Below are 19,995 nucleotides of genomic sequence, written 5' to 3' on the forward strand. Positions count from 1 at the left end.
ATACACTTGTTCAGTGTTTGGTATGACCCTGTACTCAGTCAATTCCTGAAGTAACACCTATTTATCCCCTTAAGCAAGAAAAAATGCTATGTTTGTCTGTGTGTGTGTGTGTGTGTGTGTGTAACAGGGAGCCCCAGGAGTCACAGGCATGGTTGGAGCACAAGGAGTAAATGGCACAGAGGTGAGCTTTAAAATTCATTAGAATTAAAATTCCATAGCACATATAAAAAAGTTTCTCGAAAAAGTCACTGCTTCTGTCTCATTACACTTCTAGGGTGATATTGGACCCACTGGCCCGATTGGTCGCAGAGGCCCGCTGGTATAGTATAGAATACAATCTGTTGTCATTTTCTTGTATTGCATAATTAGGTGTTGCTTATATTGCAAACTGCTGTAACCGTCAGCATTTGTGTCTTATAGGGTCCTGTTGGTGCTGAGGGTTTTCGGGGACCTCCTGGCCCAAGAGGACCTCAAGTAGGTTGGCTTTAAAGATACCCACTACTTTTCATTCTCTCATAAAGATGCAGCTCACCAGATAGAAAGAAAAAGTCATGTTGACTTCAGATGTTTAGGTTTGCATTCTTTCAACTGTGACCATCATATTCAGCATGCACATGGTGCAATGAGTGTTAGTAGCTTAATATCGTCTATGCTATAGTTTTCCTCTAAAAAAGTCCTCTATTCCAATTCTGGAACCAGGCTACTATATACAGAGGGTCTATATATATTCAATGAGTGGAACATAAAGGTCATAGTTTAATTATTATTAAATAATGGGTGACGCCTCCCTATTTATATGTTTTCATAAAGGTCATAGTTCCGAATAGTGGGGCAATGACCTAAATGACAGGTGATTAGCTTGACACCTGTTTATGACCTGAGTCTGCATGTTTCTTATTCTGAGCATGGCCTGTATCAGAGCAGATTTCTCAGACTGTCTAAGTTGCCATGGTGACTATGCTAGGGAAAAAAAAGAGTTCTACCTTTGGTGTGCATAAAACCCAGGGTCACATCAAAATGAATATCTAATTAGTTAGCTGACTGCCATAACCTGTGATGTAAGGCTGTGCTCTCTTTGATATTTTTGTGTCTTGCACACTTACGGTGTTCACACAGCAGTTTGTTTTTCCCAAAGTAGACCATTAGCGCCTATATTCACTCAAGCATCCTCTGATGGGGGGTGTTGGCCCAGTGGAGTAGGGTGTTGCTGGGGAGCCAGTGGCAGCCATGATATTGCCCTGCTATGGAGTCCTGGCCTCAAGGGCACACAATAGTGAGCTCCCCACGCTCTGTCTGTGGAGACCTCGTTAAAACGGGGTGCATGTGAAAACTCACCATAAACATCCCACCCTCCTCCTTTTGTCCTGTTACATTTCGTTCTTCTCCAGATGTTCTCACAAGAAATGTTGCCATGGGATCTTGGCAAATGATGAGGCCACAGAAACTGTAAAGCTGTGTAACCATGAATCGGATGAAAGGAGATACGCCCTTTTAAAATGGACTCTGGGTAGAATCACCCTTTGCCTGCCAAGGATCTCTATGTTGCTCGCAGTCAAAATGTTTTACCTAATGAGAAACCATATGTGGGTCAAGCTTCAGTCAACATATGAGAATAGACATTCATGAAGTTGAAGGATGTTTGAGGAAGTTTGGTGCAGTCATTCAATGGTGTTTTGCATTAGTACATACCATACGCATGTGTATCAAATAGTGAACCCACTATGCAAAATGTCATATTCTTGTTTATTCACAGGGATTGATTGGTTTGGCTGGTCCTCAGGGTCTTAAAGGTGACATAGTAAGTAAATGCTATGGTATAAGTGCATTCTTCATGTTTAACAATGTTACCAACACAATGTTAATACAATGTTAGAGCACATTGAGATGCACATGTGCATGAAATGCGCTATATAAATAAAGTTGCCTTGCCTTGCCTTGCCTAGCGTCAGTGTTGCTCAAAAATTACCACTTTTTTAAATGCCAGCAAAGCCTGCTGTTTATTTTTATTGTCTATATGAAGGGGGGTGATAATCAGGTTAATCTGATTATCAGGAATCTCATCATGAGACATGTTCTCTGTCTGTAGGGTCCAGATGGGCCAGTGGGTAACAGAGGACTGCAGGGCATCGAGGGCGCTATGGTGAGTAAGACAGAGAGCGCTCCTCCTGACCATAGTAAGTTCATCACTGCGTTTAGGAATGGCAAACATACTAGCTTACAGTAACCAGATATACGCCTTAAATGTATGGGCATGTTAAGAAACTGTAGTACCTGATTACATATTTTAAAAATATAATAATTTTATTTATTGAATGGCTGAGCGACCTCTCGTCTTTTATAGTGTTATCTTACCACTCTCCACTGTATCTTTCTCGCACACACACACACACACACACACATACACACACACACACTCCCGAGTGCAACCCAATACAACCTATGTTCTACCGAGGCCAGTGAACATAAATGTTTAAGCTTTCTACTTTTACATTTACAGTACATGATGGATTGCTCACCATTTAACAGTCCCTGGTTTCAAGACGACCCCCTGTCCAATGAATACGTCAAAACATTTGGAAACTTAAGTCAGATGACAAAAGTCTAACAATTGATTAATGACACATCACAACTACCAGATTACAGTCATACATGTGGCTTGCATCATACTGGCTTTGATACTCAAGTCTACTGACTCTTCACCTACCGGTAGTAACATACATAGATTGAGTAGCTGTTATTTAACCTCGTCATTAATAGAAATAAATACTGTAGATGTTTCTTCTGCTGATGGACCAAATTTGAAGTGTCAAAAGGTCAACAGCAACACACACATAAACAAATAATTGGCCCACTGTGCACACTCTTTGAAGACTTCCAATTAATGGAGGATCTGGTGTGATGTTGTGGTTAAATAGAACTTATTCTATTCATGAGATGACTGAAAGGCTCTTCACCTACTGGTAGTTACATACATAGATTGGGTAGCTTTTCTTTAACGTTATTTATAGAAATAAATGGGGTTTTTCAGGCTTCATTAAGAGTAAAAATTACTTTCTTGGAAACATATCTCTATTTTCTGTGGGTTGTTTTTTGATGCTAAAAGCTACATGCATCCCATTTCTGCAGACAGACGGCAAGCAGCCAACCCATTTGTCGGATAGAAAAAAAGGACACATTTTTCCAAAACAATGTGGTCCCCTCTCTGTGTCATTTTGTGGGGGAAGTGATGAAAGCCTATCCTCTCTTTTTCAGGGTGTGATAGGAACCGCTGGTCCAAATGGCTTCCGAGGAGACCCGGTAAAATGTCTTGCCATACTTATGTTCGATGGTTTCTCATAACAACATGATCTGGTGTGTGATGTACCAGACTTACTCCTCTTCCATAGGGCCGGAGGGGGGATGATGGAGACAAGGGGGATTCTGGACCTAAAGGAGACAAAGTAAAGATGGGCGCTTCTGTTTACACCTTATTGATAGATTTACTCAGCAGAGACTTCAATCTAATCATGTATCACACCAGAGAGTGATACCTGTTGCTACTTTGCAGGAGTGGAGAGGTAAACTGTTATATGACGGATAGCACGGATGGATAGTGTGAAAGTAACTCCAAAGAGATCAGTCAATGCTGAACAATAATCAGAATTTATGAGTGGAATGGATCTGATGTATTTTTCTTTAAGAGAATATTAAAGAGTTTTGCTCACATGATTACAAGTACTTGGCAGCTTGTTCATTTGAGTGTTAAAAATGTCAAAACCAATCCAGTCGCATGATATGGATGACCATAGCACTTTCTTTCTCTCTCTTCTCCTGGCTAGGGTCCTAATGGTGCCTCTGGTGTCATGGGACCTCAAGGAGAGAGGGGTCAGATTGGCCTTCCTGGCCCATCAGGTCAGAGAGGTCAACCGGGGTCGCCAGGAAATCAGGTATGCGTAAAATCACCAATCAACAGGAGCAAGGCAAGGGCACTTTGTGATCTTTTTTCACCCGCATAAGTGAGACGATTAACCATGACACTTAACAGCTAAACAGATGGTTTAAACATGCAGCCTCTTCATCTGAGATTCTATGTGTTGTCAGACACAGGTACTTGTGGCAGGAGATCACTTTAGTGATGATTGTGCATCTTTTCTCACCCAGGGTACAGAAGGGGAGGTTGGCTTTCAGGGAGGCGTTGGGACGGAAGGCCCGAAGGTCAGCCTTGCTTTATTGCTTATGAGTGATTTGCAGTAAATGTTTTTCTACCAAGCAAATGGGTATTTATTCTGAAAAGCTCTATTTTTGTCCTGAGGTATTATTCGTCAAGTCGGAAGAAGAATCAATGTATTTGTCATCAGATCAGAGACACCGAAAATGTTTTTAGACCCTCACCATACATTTCATCACTTATTCTTTATTTGACCCTAGGGCCATAGGGGGATTCCTGGTCATGATGGCGGTCGTGGATTGAAAGGACCCAAGGTTATATTTCTTTATTGTTTATTCTCCTCAACATGACCATGTGCTGTACATGACTACTGGTATTACCAGCCTTTTATGTGCGTCATATACTATGTGCTTCAAAATCATTCGCAAGTTATGTCATCTATTAAATAATCAAAGAGTTCATCAAGACATCTTTAAATTGACTTCTTGCTGCTAACATTTCAGATGAAAATGCATTAAAGTTGACATACTCCCATCACTCTTTACAGGGTCGAACAGGACAGAACGGTCCCGGAGGTGTACCCGGAATTCCTGTACGCCAACCTTCATTGAATTCTTCAAACCTATGCTTACATAAAGGGATGGGATTCCACCCATGGATCTTTCATCCGTTACACCCAGAAGAGTTTCATTGATGAACGAGTCAAGACACCTTGCATGTTTCCAAGTTTATGTGTTGTGCCCTCTCTTTACAGGGCTTGCGGGGTCTGCCAGGAATTGAAGGACCAGAAGGAAAGCCTGGTACACAGGTTCCCATTTTATAACTTAATATTCAGTCAATACCAATAAGAAAAAACACATAATGTTTGCTAATCTAAGCATGGGAGCATCTTTTGTAATTGGAACGATTTGATGTAATCAGATGAATAATCAACTCTAAAAACTTTTTTCACATATGCATTTGGTTGTCATTGACAGGGAGGAGTAGGCCCTGTTGGCAGTCCTGGAGATAGAGGTCTCGCTGTGAGTCTTTTGCTCTTTACCATGATTGTGCGCAAAAGAGGAGGGCTTAGTTTACCAGAACTACTGTAGGGCTATGACTACTGGCATTGCTAAATGAGCTCTTCAGAGGAGAGTGAAGGTTTGCTCAAATCTGAATATCCTCTTTGAAAACAAAAAATAACGGTATTTACTTTTAGTTGTAGTACTTGAGTAGTCTATGTTCAGTACATGATGCTTCAGCTGTTTCATGGATGGTGTCAAAGATGACATTATGGCAGGATCAAAATCCACAAATTCTTGATGTATGCTAGCCAACTATGAAGTAATGCTGATGGACCAAATTCGGAATGTCAAAAGGTCAACAGGAACACACACATAAACAGATAATGGTCCCACTGTGCCCATCCTTGAAGACGGAGGATCTGGTGTAATGTTGTGGTTAAGTATTACTCATGGGATGACTGAAAGTCACCTGTTGCAGTCAGCAAGGGCAACAAAATCCAAAGTATTTATGCATTCTCGTAAACAGGAGCAATAATGTTCAGACATGTTAATTACTGGTCAGCCAGAGTATCAGATGAACCTTTTATGTGGAGTTAACTACTAGCTTTGTTGCCAAAGCTCATCTCTCCTCTTGTTTATAGGAGCACATAAATGTCAGACAAGTGACAAAATGGATGAGAGTGTGGGACAGGACAGCGGTAAAAGTTAACAAGTTTGTCATCCTGAGGTCACAAAGAGTTTAATGGGGTCAATGTGTCCATCAGTTTGTGAAGCCAAAGGGAAGTGCTTTTTCAAGAATGCCCAGAACCTAAACCGGTTCTCACCTTATGCAGTGGAGGTCAGTGTGATCTTCTTTCAGTGTAAGGTCTGACTTACCTTATATAATGATTCTGTTATATTTAGGGCCTCCGTGGATCAGTTGGAGAACCAGGACAAGGAGGACCTGCTGGTAGCCCAGTATGTTGACTTCTCAATCTTAGATTCTGATTACATATTTATCAACAACAACACTGCCTTCCCCTTTCTAATGAAATCCCATTCACATTTCGAATTTCTAGATGATGATCGACGTCCACATTTAACGCTATTAACTGATATTTAAAGCCGGTTAAGTTAGCCCTACATGAGCTGAAATATCAAGCAGAAATGAAATCTGCCCACCAAACATTCATTAGCCTGAGTCTGAGTTACTTAAAGTTAGAATGTGTTTTGATGGGTTGTGTTTCTTTGTCTCTCTTTGTTCTCTATGGTATATTTTTGATAGGATTTATTATTGTATCTTTACAGGGTTCTCCTGGACATCCCGGACAAAATGGCTTTCCGGGTTCACCGGGTGAGAGGGTAGGTCCGACCACACACTTAGGAAAGAAATGTTCATGTTGAGATTCCCAAGGAGCTGTCATTTTGCACTCATGGTGTGTCTTATAGTGTTTGTCAAAGGTTGTTTTCTTCTGGCACTTTTTTTTTCACCAATTGTTGGTCGGCGATATCATATACTTACAATTCACCAATCCACATGAAAACTGGTATGGTTGTAGCCCAACATGGCTTGTATAGAATAGAAGGTTTGTGTCCCTAGGTGTGCGTTTCTCTTTGTGCTAACGGGCCCTGAAGTCGGGTAGGGTCAAAGCATTGTCTGGACTATAGCTCGAAAATCGTTTTGTTTATGATTTGTTGAGTGGCGCCACCTAGTGAATGTTCAAAGAGTAAATGTAGCCTATATCTTGTGATGTAAAGGCTCAAACTTCAAAAACACCCTTTCAAAAACACCCTTTGACACCCTGCATCACTACCACATTCTTTGGATACACACAATGTTGTGACATTTTGTCCATAGGGGGCGCTGCAACTGACACATTTCAGTATCTCAAGAACCACTTAAGCTACAATTTTGAAATTAGGTATGCTTACACTGTGCTACATTTGCTCACATTTCCTTAAGTTCCATTTGGCTCACTCAACAAAATCAGCAGCCAATGTGTGAATGGCCAATCTTAATGGAATTGTATAAGCTTAAGGAGGCTATTTACCCAATTTCAAACCAATCAGCCATAAGATGTTGTTACAACAAGCTACAACATTTCGTCTGTTCCTCTCAAGTGGTTTGTTCGTATTCAAAATTAATTTTGTCTTTAGATCCTTACATTTCCGAAATTTAGATGGTCCTCTTTGACCTGTTGAGGCTATAACCTGCTTGGACCCCGATGATTGCTGCTTGCGGCTATTTTTAAACTTATCGTTATGAAAGTGGATAACACTGTCCTCTAATAAATCTTGAAACTTGTATGCCTATATATATAGCATTTACTCTACATTAAGTAATGTATTTAGTATTATATTCAAAGCAATTCTTGCCTCATCCTCACTTACATGCTCATATTCATTGGACAGTTCTCACAATCACAGAATCACAAAACACAACTCACTATAATAAACATTTTAGTCTATTGTTGCCAGGAATGTAATCACACGCTTTTAAATGAATGGAATATATCATGTTATTTCATTGAATTGTTGCTCATCCTCTTTCTTTTTGTGGCGGTCATAATGTGCACCAGATGTTGTATGTCTAGTTAGTTCTTCGGATTCAGAATAATTATCCCATATTCAACAATTGAGCTCAATTGGAAATTCACAATACTTGAGTAAATGTCTTCTTAGATTCTGGCCATAACATTCAGATCTACTCAAGACACTTGTTATATGTGTCATATGTCATATTTGTTAGTTTTTTTGTAATTTATATTTACTTTCTGTTGGTCTGAACAACAGGGTTTTTCTGGGAAGCCTGGTTCCGAGGGACCTCAGGGGCCTATAGGCATGTATGTAAGTGTTACCTGTCGAGCTAGACAAGGTGTTGACATGCATTATTGTTTGAGTCCTTGTTTGTGACCTCATTAATAATTGTGATAGATTTGGTTCATTTCTCATAACCATGATGCAATTTCATTGACTCATTGAATTTTTTCCATGAACTTATGGCTGATTCATCTTACACAGTAAATGTCTGTTTGCACAAATATCCCAGCCTATGGGTGTCTAAAGAGATAATCTTCTCACAGGGATACCCAGGAGCTTTTGGTCTACGTGGACTACCAGGTCACATAGGCCAAAGGGTGAGAAATGTTCTTCATTGCTCTTGTTCTTCATTCTGTTCAATGTTCTTTATACTGATTTTCAGAGTTCAGTAAGTTTTAGCATTAATACAATAAAACATTGACATTGCCAAAGCTCACACAGAGATTATTGTAGATGATTATGAATAAACATGAATTGGCATTGTATGGCAGTTTCACATATTGCGTTGAATCACACCAGCTCCCATGTCACTTGTTGTCCCTCAGGGGGACCAAGGTGTAAGAGGCCGTGTTGGACAGCATGGCAAGAGTGGACCTCCAGTATGTCACATATCAGAGTACAACCTTACAGATGATCATACCGCTAATAGCTAATCAAATGTTTTATTTTATTTAAAATTATTTTGGTGATTTCCTGAGATCATTAATAAACTGTGTGTTTTCCAGGGTTTATCTGGGCCCGGTGGTGAGGCAGGGTGTCGGGGACCTCAGGTGAGTGAATTGCCATAAAAAAAAAAAAGTTTCGTATCATAGTTATCGTAGTTGTTAAGCCGACTGCTACATCAGGTGCAACCTGAGCAAATACAAAGCCTGTTATTTTTCCTCTCATGCAGGGCCACCAGGGAGAGCCAGGGCCCAGGGGAGTTCAGGGTGTACCTGTGAGTAGCTCCGTTCAGTGCTTTGCATCAGCATGATGCAACTGGGTGCCTTTGTTTCAATAAAACATGACAGACTTTGGTCCAGCAGCACCATTCATTGCCACCTTCATAAACAATGTATCAGAAGACAGTGAATCATAATGTAATCATAATGTAAAGGCCTACCCAGTGAACTTTAAAATTCTCTGAACATTGTGAATATGTCCTATGTTCAGTCTGCGCAGGTTTCAGACAACTCCTTCAAAACACAAAATCCTAAAAATCCTATCCCCTGTATATGTATCTGCTCTCCGGGTTGTAGGGTCCTCCTGGCCTGCCAGGTATTGTGGGAATGATGGGGAAAGGAGGTCCTCTTGGATCCCCAGGGCCCGTGGGAGCGGCTGGGCCAGAAGGACCTGTTGGATTGCCAGTGAGTGGGTATTACACAACTGTCTGCTGTTACTACACTTTCCTCATGTCTCAGTGGTATCAATTATACATGCATTGGTATTATAACTCCACTCAGGTGGTATAACGTGGTTCCAGAAATAACAATGTATCAGTTTCCTTTTGGAGGGAACGCTCATAAAATATGAATGAGTTCACTGTACTGAAAGTCACTTTAAATTAGGATGACTCCTATACTGTAGTGAGTATAGGGAGACATAGAGTTGTACCATAATGCAGTAACTTGCAGTCTCTGACTCATTCAGCATCAGTTCTTAATATAGTATAATAATTACATCTAATCCATGGTCTCGTAGGGTAAAGGAGGCACTGATGGACTGATGGGACAAATAGGGGAAAAGGGTGAAAGGGTAAGTCTGTTTATAAATTCCCAAGTTGGTCGTATTTTTCAATAAAATGTGAAATAAAATGGCAGTTACACCAAGATTAATGAATAATTGTCTATGAATTATAAGTATTACTAGTCTGTAGTGAGAGTTCCATTATGTGCACGTTGCCTCATGACACAACTCTTCCACAGGGAATGTTGGGACCCCCTGGAGATGCTGGTCCTACTGGTCTAGACGGTCAACAGGTCAGTGAGGTCTATTCCTGACTCAGAGACAAATCAGATAATAGTTTTCTTAAACAGCTGTAGCAGCCATGTAATAGCTGCCAATGATGTCATATGTTTTCATTCTTAATGTTTTTAAAGATGATAAAGTAATAACTTACCAATAATGTAATAAAAGTTTTGAACCAATCAGCATTTATTACATTTGAATTTCTTCGTATTTTTTAAACCCATCTAATAATATACAGTAATCACCAGCCAATAATGGGCAATACGTTATCACGTTATTGGTTTTGTATTTGTATTACATTATTGATAAGATATTACATTATCAGCTTTTATTACATTAAGAACAAAAAAATGATTGCGTTACTGGCAGGTATTACATTCTTGGTGGCTACTATATTATTGGCTGCTACAACACCCAACTGCTATCTACAGAGAAAAATATAGCTACAATGTAAACACTGTTTATTATGCAATGCATGTAGATTACCTTGCATCTTATTTTGCCTCAGTCTAGTGTTTTATGCTACTTCACGTTGCATGGTAACAGCAGGTAATGTTATGTTTCATAGGGCCTTCCGGGTCGTCCTGGAGAAGAGGGGCCGTCAGGACGAAAAGGCGAGCAGGTAGGGGGGATTTATTCACTCATTACTTAACTGAAAATCTCAGTCAGTCGTTGTAATAGACTGTTTCATACATATCCTACCTGTCAGGCACTGCATTAGTTGTGTTTTATCACAATGTTCTGGAACCATGTAATCAGTTAAACAGTTTTGTTATATTCAATACTTGTGTGGTTTTCACCTTAATGAATGAATCATAGGGAGACCCTGGCCCATTGGGAAGGCCTGGAACTCTGGGAACTCCTGGAGATGATGGGCCAGAGGGCATCCAAGGCCATCTGGGAGAGCCAGGATCGAGGGGGAAAGAGGTCAGCTTTGTTGCCTTCCCACATTTCCTTAGTGTCCTGATGATCATTCCATCACACCATAACTGCTGCCTGTCACTGCAATACTGTGTCTGATGATTTTGTGTTATAGGGAGCTGCTGGTGTTCCTGGCCATATAGGGGAACGAGGTCCAAAAGGAAAAAAAGTAAATATTGCTTAAAGTATTGTATTAGATATAAAAGAATGGTAGGTGTTTTATTGGACATGTAGTTTGTTTCCATCTCTGTACGTCTTAAGGCATTTATTGAATGCTAGTGCACAAGAGGCTGCTAAACTGTTTTCACCTGCAGCGTTCAACATGTTTGTTTACTCTGTTATCAAACAAATCATTTATGTCTTCCTTCTTGTACAACATAAAATCTATGTCCGGTTCTGTTTTTTTTGTTTTTGACTTGTTTTATTTATTCCGCTTTTCTCATGATGATTTTTCAGTTTGTTTTTAAAGTGTGACCTTCTACAGAGTAAAAATATGTACATAGCCCTGAATATGGCCATGTCTCTTATCTCAAGGGGGATTCAGGGACACAAGGATTTCCTGGTTTGCCTGGGTTTCCAGGAGTGTTTGGGGCCAAAGGAGAGAGGGGCATTAGAGGAGACAAGGGCTACGTGGGACTGCTTGTGAGTAATTCAAGATTAACACTTAGATTAAATCTAAACTACAAACATCTAAATACAACAGTTATGTTTATGCCAAAATGTGTGATGCATTGTTGTACAGGGCGAGGTTGGGTTCATGGGGGAAAGGGGACCATCAGGCTTGGCAGGACTAGAGGTAGGTTTTATTTGGATGGCTGACTGCTTTATATCATGAATAACAATTAACGATTACTATCTATGGTTGTTTGCTAGGATAATATTTAAGGCTGTTTAATGAGATTTTTCTTACAAGATTTGCTTCAACCTGCAGGGTGTTACAGGTCCTAGGGGGTCACCGGGGCCTGATGGACCTCCAGGGCAGAAGGTATCCCACATGCTAGCAAATGCATTAGCACAGATGATCCTTTGTTGCTACTGAACAAATGTAATGATGTCTTTGTGTTTAGGGGGACACAGGATCAAGAGGTGTAACTGGTATCCTTGGGACTTTAGGTCAACAGGTATTGCTTCTCTGTTTTTACATAATGATCTAATAGAGTTTAAATTAATGCAGAATGGGAAATGTTTTGTCTGTATAGTCAAGATGATACAACACAATTACCCCTAGTGTCTGTCTATCTGTTCTTATCCTATCTGTTCTTATCCTATCTGTTGTACTCTCTATTGTTAAGGGGCCATCAGGGAACAGGGGGATAAAGGGGTACACTGGGAGCCCAGGACCAAAGGTAAGAATGCTAATAGGGAAAAGGCATGTATATGATCTCTATATGTATGTCATGAACTGGCAGTATAATATCATACTAAAACTGTGAGTTAACTTAATATTTTAGTTCATATAAACGATAGAATGTTATTTTAACACACCTGTGCTGTCATAGGGACTGATTGGGCGACCAGGGCAACATGACACACTTGGCCCAAAGGGCTTCTCTGGAGTGGAGGGGACTCGAGGCGAAACAGGGGAGAAAGGGGAGCCAGGAGAGATGGTAATGGCCATCTATCAGCAGTTCTGCTATTAATCTGTCTGATGGAGTAGAAACCCAGCGTCTTAATGCAGTTTGGCTGTTGTGTCCATGTTCAGGGACCAGAGGGTTTACCTGGATTGAGTGGATCTCAAGGACCTCCTGGATTAGAGGTACTACATCTCTCATTACACATCAGGTCAGAAGGCCAGAAGAGTTTTTTCACAGGCAATGACCTGTTTTGAAGCTATTGAAATAGGTTGCATTGCGGTGGCAGTAAAGAAATCGTTCAATTATATCCCAACAGTATGCAATCATAACACCGTTTTATCAGATATAATCTTCAAATTTAAAATGAAATTGGTGTGTGACTGTAAAATGCCCCTCTTGTAGGGAACTCCAGGTGAGATAGGGGCTGACGGACCAATTGGTCCTCCAGGACCTCAGGCAAGTACATTTCATCAGTAATGAGCTCTCTGATATCACTTACATCCCTTGGACCACACAAGTGGCACTAATGCAGAATGATTAACAGGAAATCTTCTGACACATTTCTAGGGACGGAAAGGCCAAACAGGACCTGAGGGCAGACACGGTCTGAAGGGACAAAAGGTGACAAAACCCTGCCTTTGTACTGTCTGTTTTAATCTCTTGTCAAAGGGGGAATCATTAATGTGTCCTTCCAGGTGCATGTATTGTCAGGAATATCACTAATCCTCAAGGATTAATTTAACAACAGGAACTGAACAATATGATGGTACCTAGGTCCATTACATTATATGTACACTGACTTTCAGGGTAGAGATGGTAGAGATGGACGGCCAGGAAAAACGGGTCATAGTGGACCATGGGTAAGAGAAGACAGCATTCATCACAGCATCTCGCCTTGTATTGAAGGGAGTGCTATCACAGCTTCATTCTTTCACAATATCTTGCCTTGCATGCAATACAGTGCTATCACAGCTTTATTTTATCACAATATCTTGTTTTCTATGCAATACAGTGCTATCGCAGCTTTATTCTATCACAATATCTTGCCTTGCCTGCAATACAGTGCTATCGCAGCTTTATTTTATCACAATATCTTGCCTTGCATGCAATACAGTGCTATCACAGCTTTATTTTATCACAATATCTTGTTTTCTATGCAATACAGTGCTATCGCAGCTTTATTCTATCACAATATCTTGCCTTGCCTGCAATACAGTGCTATCGCAGCTTTATTCTATCACAATATCTTGCCTTGCATGCAATACAGTGCTATCGCAGCTTTATTCTATCACAATATCTTGCCTTGCATGCAATGAAAATGTGTTACCTTTCTCCAAGGGGAAAAGGGGTAAAGCTGGAGTCAGAGGCCTCAGAGGGATACCAGGGGGAAAGGTAGGACACATTTAAAGGAAGTCCTTGGAACTTTTTAATTTAAGCAAAAAAAATATATATATGATTTTCACTGCATGAAGAAAGTCCATGTTCACATCAGCCAGGTTCAGGCAGTAGGTGGTCTGTGCAGTCCTGCTGGCATTTTAGTTTGCATATAATCTTCAGTGGGTTTGAGGATTCAGTGGCCGCTAAGCATTTAAATCTGTTATTGCCCAAGGTGCTGCTGTGACCTCAATAACACACTGCGCTCTGTGAGTGGTCCCTAAGCCCCTATGCATACCTAATATATTTCAACCTATGAGACGAGATTCTGTTGTTCTCCTCTGTGTCAAATAAAGACAGACAAAGTAGGACAGTAAATTATGCAAAACGAAAAGTACCATGCTATTATCTCATACCGTTACAGGATGTCCTGCGTCATCTTATCCTTTGTTGGTTTGAGGATACAGCATTACAACATACAAACATACATATATTAAAGTTGGTTCATTTTTGAAAATACTTCAAGCCTAATATACAGGGATGTGTTAAAGGGTTGACATGGTTCTGAACAATGCAAATGTGAATAAACCATCTGCTTTGATGACCATGCTATGTACAGGGTAAACAGGGAGACATGGGGAAGACAGGACCTCCAGGAAGACAAGGACCTTACGTAAGTAATACACAACAATAACAATGTTGTCATGAAGTGCAGGTACATACCGCAGTGTCATCAAAGGTCCAAACCCAAATTTCGCCACTGTTAAATACAGGTAATTGAAAGAGGAAAAAACTGATAAACTAAATAATTATACTACTACAATTATACTAAACTGTAATTATGGAGAAGTATGAAATAATGCATTTGTCCCTTTTTATCCAAATCTCTTTTCCTCTTTGGTACTAGGGTACACCAGGCATCCGTGGTGAGAAGGGAGGGAGTGGAAAGAAGGGTGTGGAGGTATGACCAGGACAAAACTACACTCATCCAAGAATTATTAGCATTTTTCATATAACCTATTCACACACCCTTTTTTCTGAAGGGAGAGAAGGGGATGATGGGCCTGCTAGGTCCTCCAGGCGGTCAGGGACTGGAGGTACCGCAGCACTATATAATCCAATAAATATTTCAATCAAACATGATCAGTGAGAGTAAATAGTTGCCTGTTGTGGGATATCATGGCATATATACATTCAGGTAAACCTTTGCTTCTCTGATACTGAGACATCTTCTCTCAGGGAATGCGTGGCCTTCTGGGTAATGCTGGACAGGGTGGGTCCAAAGGAGAGCAGGTACTGGACTGTTCTGGCTGTTAAGACATTTTATGATTTCATATCACATTTACACATTTACAATTTCTGTGTTAAATTCACCTTGTTTCTCTTTCAGGGGAATATCGGACCCCCTGGAGGAAGGGGAGACCCAGGTCTGCCTGGCATGCCTGTAAGATTGTTGTACATATTCAACACATTATCAATTTGGGACATTTTGACCTCAACGTTTGTCCAGTTTTATTGGTGGCAGAGCTGATTTGTAATGAATTCTGTAATTCTTTCTTTCTTTCTCTTAACTTCAGGGGTTGTTTGGTGAAAAGGTATGCCTTCACTCTCATCAATAGATAATATGGATCAAAACTAGGGCACCATTATACCACCTTATGCAGAGATGCAAGATGCCGTTATACTGTACATTTAGATATCGATGCATCTATGAATATAGAAAAGATGCAGTTTCTTCCATTAGTCAACTGATGAAAAGTTACAAATAACCTTATCCATGCACTTATAAATACCTTTAGGTTACACTATGCATACTTACATGTACATGTTAAGTATGTTTCACCATGTACATGTATTGTTTGTAAAAAAAAAAATGTTTTTGTGTTCCACAGGGTCTAAAAGGGTATATAGGACAACATGGCGCAAAGGGGAGAAGAGGACCAACTGTGAGTACTACATATCCTGTTGTTCTGTATGGGGCATCATGTATCCTCTGTATGGCCATCTCATTGTGTAAAGTGTGGGGGGGTTTTCTTTTCTTTTCTTTTTTGAACTAGGGGATACCAGGAGCTCCAGGACCCCCTGGGATGTCTTTGAACTTGACAGTAACACAACTGAAGGCATGTCAAGTGCTATTAGCTTTCATTTGTGATTGAAAAATAATGATGCCAGTCCAACTTCAGCACAGAGAACTGTTTAACTGGCATTTAAACACCATGTCAATAGATACAGTTTAACACAGATTACAGTAGCAAAGAAACTCCAATGTGTTGTTAAAAAGTTTTCAGTTTTCCTCTGTGAGCATGTTTTGTGTTGCTGGCGTTATATTATGTGAAGATGATGTAGAAAATCACCTTTGCTTCTTTTGTTTCTTACATTTTTAGTTCAGGCACAGTTCTTTATTTTACTTTATTTTGCTAGGTAATTTTACTTACCTCTCATTGAGGACAGGCCTGCTATTAAAATGTACTATTTTTCTGTGTAGAATACATCTATTTTTATAGAACCGCACGTCACTGTTGTGGTGTGCTTTCTCTGCTATGTTAATCAGCAATCTCATGTTGTTTCCTGGTCATCTTATGCAGGACCTCATGTACTTGTCAGACAAGCCCAACTATCCTCTGATCAGAACCCTACTGGAGTCCCTACAACAGGACCTGCGTTTGTTTTTAGATCCACCAGAGGGCACCAAAGAGCATCCAGCCACCAGCTGCCTTGAGCTGTGGCTAGTCCAGCCCAACTTCACTAGTGGTCAGAATCTGACAAGGAGTCCTGTCTCATTCTCTGTTGTGTTTTTTGTTTGTTTGTTCAATTGTATTTTCTGGTTGGTTTTGGGGCTACTGTAGGATGGTGACTTGGATGATGTGCAAACCCTCATTAAGTCTTGTTGTTTCAGGGATGTATTACATCGACCCAAATCAGGGCAATCCTGCTGATGCCCTTCTGGTCTATTGTGACTTGGCCTCAGGTGGAAAAACATGCCTGTCTCCACTGCACCCTCAGGTACCATCTGTGATCTGCAACACATGTTGCCTCAGGCAGTTAGCAATGAGAATCTGATACACATTGACATTAACATTTTGCCAGCAGTTTTTCAAAACAATTGAAACACTGGTTTGTTCGCTTGATCTACGCCCTATATTTAGCAAACAAAAGTGAATAAATAATTGATAATTACATAGTAATCTAATACAATCGTTGAAATGTCAGCATGTTATTTAATTTAAATAAACAAAATAACTTCCTTGCAAGTAATTTATGAATAGTGTTTCTATACATATTTCCATGCTTCTGCACCCTGGTGCACGAACACACCGGTGTTATATTTGAAACTTTCAGGCAATTGGTTTATTGCCGTTGGTGTAAAACACAAGCACCTCTTATTCCCTTGCAGGTACCACTAAAAGCCTGGCTGAAGGGCTCTGATGCAGACTCATTTCAGTGGCTCAGTACCAAAAAAGATGGCTTTCAGGTAGGCCATAAACAACCCCAAAACTATCAGCCCTCAGGCAAAGGTTATTAACCACTGCAGCGCAGTAATAAAGTTTTATATAGCTCTAGAAGGACAAAAACTGTGTGGAACAAGAGGTTTTTTCTTTGGCCATGTCCACGTACCCTGTTGTGTTTATTCTGAACTCCGATCTGATGTTTGTAAAAACAATCCTCTCTTTCCTTTGTGGTAGTTTGAGTACACTGAGAGCAGCGTGGTGCAGATGAGATTCCTGAGACTCAACAGCAATCTGGCTAGCCAGAACATAACCTTCACCTGCCAGCCAGGCAGCAGGCAAGGAACAACAGAGAGGGAGATTAAGTTCCTCGCTGACACAAGGAGGCAAAGTTATGTGGGGACATTACGTGATTGTATGGTATGTTGTTTCACATTAAACTTGCGTTTATCATATGTCCCAACATTGCCTTAACTATTATTTTTAATGCTTTTAAAGGTGCAGCAAGCTTCTCTTTTTTTTATAAAAAAAAATGCATCTGGATTTCTAATGATAAACTTTAAAGGCTGGCTATATAAACAGTGTTCTTCAATAGTACTGTGCGCTCTGCACCCTTAGCTTCTCTTTCCGATTTCTTTCTGCCTTCTAAATTGCCAACATCTGCATAACAACACACCCATACATACAGAGAGGAAACAGAAACAATCTATCGTTCTTCAGATATATGCCATTTTTTACACAATAAAAAAACACTGTCTGCTTCGTTAAGTAAACATTTCTCTCATTCATCTGACAGCCTGCTGAAGCATTTGACCTTGGATCCCAGGAGTCTGTGTTCCAGTTTGAGACCAACGACCTGGATCTCCTACCAATCAGAGACTTGGCTTTGTTTGGCAACAGTGACCTCATCGAGGAGTTCAGCTTCACCGTTGGGCCTGTTTGCTTCAGTTAGGACCAATTGCACACGCTTGGCCAGGAGGACAGCTGAGTTTAGGACTGCCTTTCATTTGGCCCTCCAGCAGAGGAGAGCTGGATTTAGGAAACAGCAGAAAATGAAAGGAACAGCACAAGGATGCCTTTTTGTACTGTCTGGGACCAGGAAATCATGTATATCAGCAGGAAATGGCAATTGAACATTCTAAACTGTTTGTCTTACTTTTCAGGTGGCAGTTACATTTTGGTTTAAGTAGATTATCACATGGTTTTGTTTACAAAGGCTTTAAGAACTTGATACTGGTGCTTATTTATATGTTGGTAATGTTTATGGTTATTTTGCCTAGATTGTGTATAGATTATTTGTACTATCAAGTGCTGGATTTCCTTTTTTACATCAGGTATGTTCATGACCAGAAAACTGTGTACAAATCTGTGTCAGATCTCTCCAACAATGTGCTCTAAATTAGAGACACGGCTAACTTTGATGAACAATACGAAACCTCACCACCATTCCACACATTCTGATTTGAGTCCAACTTTCAACATTTACCCCTTTATTAACATTTCTTCACAAGCACAGGTTAGTGCTTCAGGTGCCACTTACATCGACTTGGGACTGCAGTTAATATTTCTATTGACATTGCCAAGATACATTATTAACTGATCAATTAATATTTCTATTGGTATTGCCATGATACATTATTAACTCAAATAGATTGGTCATTTGTATTTTTTCAGGTATCTTTTATATTACCCAGTCTGTGCACAAGATTAGTAAATTCTGTCTTACACATACCTTGTCGTCATTTAGGGTAACATGTATATGATAAGGCTGAAACACATCTTCTTCTCATACTGACATCTAAAAGCTTTAAAGGGACAGATCACCAGACTTTCCAAGACGTACATTTAAAGCTAGTACAAACCTGTATTGCGTTTCTTTGAGTATGAAACATAAAAGTAGGAGCTTTTATGCCTAGACATTGCAATCAATGTTCTCTACCTTACTCCCACCTTGTTATTGACATGGCATGTTTCAACTTAAGCTGTTTCCCATCACTTATGGATCAGATCCAGATTTTGGACATACAGAATAATTGCCCCTAAAGTTTTGCATGAAGTATACATTGATGTGGTTGCCTTAGCTGGCTGAGACAATACTGTTTCTTTTGTATTTGTATTTGTTTTGTTTTGTTTTGGGCTGTCATTTTCTTAGATGTATATTAGTTATATTTTTCTAATCTTACTGTAATTTATGGTGTGGTCCATTTGGTAATTTATATAGACATCATACCATCTCCTAACCTCAATAAATGGCATGGCAGATACAATCTTGTAACTGTTTTTTTTTTGTTTTTTGTTTATTTGTTTGTTTTTTTGCGGTAGTAATAAAAAAAACCTAAGGTGATGATACATTTTGGCCATCAAGATGTTTACAGGGTGTTACATGTCCAGGGTTAAGATGTATTTTTCTCATGCTTAGCACTTTCAAGGTTAGAGAACACTTTAGAACTGTCAAGGGATGTCAGCTGTGGTGCCATCTGATAACATAATTCTCCCTCTTCTGTAGTATTATCTTGAAAGGCCCAAATTCATTGGTAGATTGCTATATCAGGCATTTACATGCTATTTCACCATTTCCTGTCAAACAAACGCTACACTAAGTCTAACTAATTTTTATATTTCAAAAGGATAGAGTTGCTGAGTTTACACCTGTTCCTACTGAATTCCCATTTAATAAACACCGAGCTGTGTGCAGGTACGTTTTATTTTTCGTGTCTCCCACATAGCCTACTATACTGAGCTTTCAGCGTGAGCCTGAGCTCCGGATTAACATTGCACTTGTT

This window comes from Sprattus sprattus (genome assembly GCF_963457725.1).
Source record: "Sprattus sprattus genome assembly, chromosome: 15".
In the NCBI taxonomy this organism is placed as follows: domain Eukaryota; kingdom Metazoa; phylum Chordata; class Actinopteri; order Clupeiformes; family Clupeidae; genus Sprattus; species Sprattus sprattus.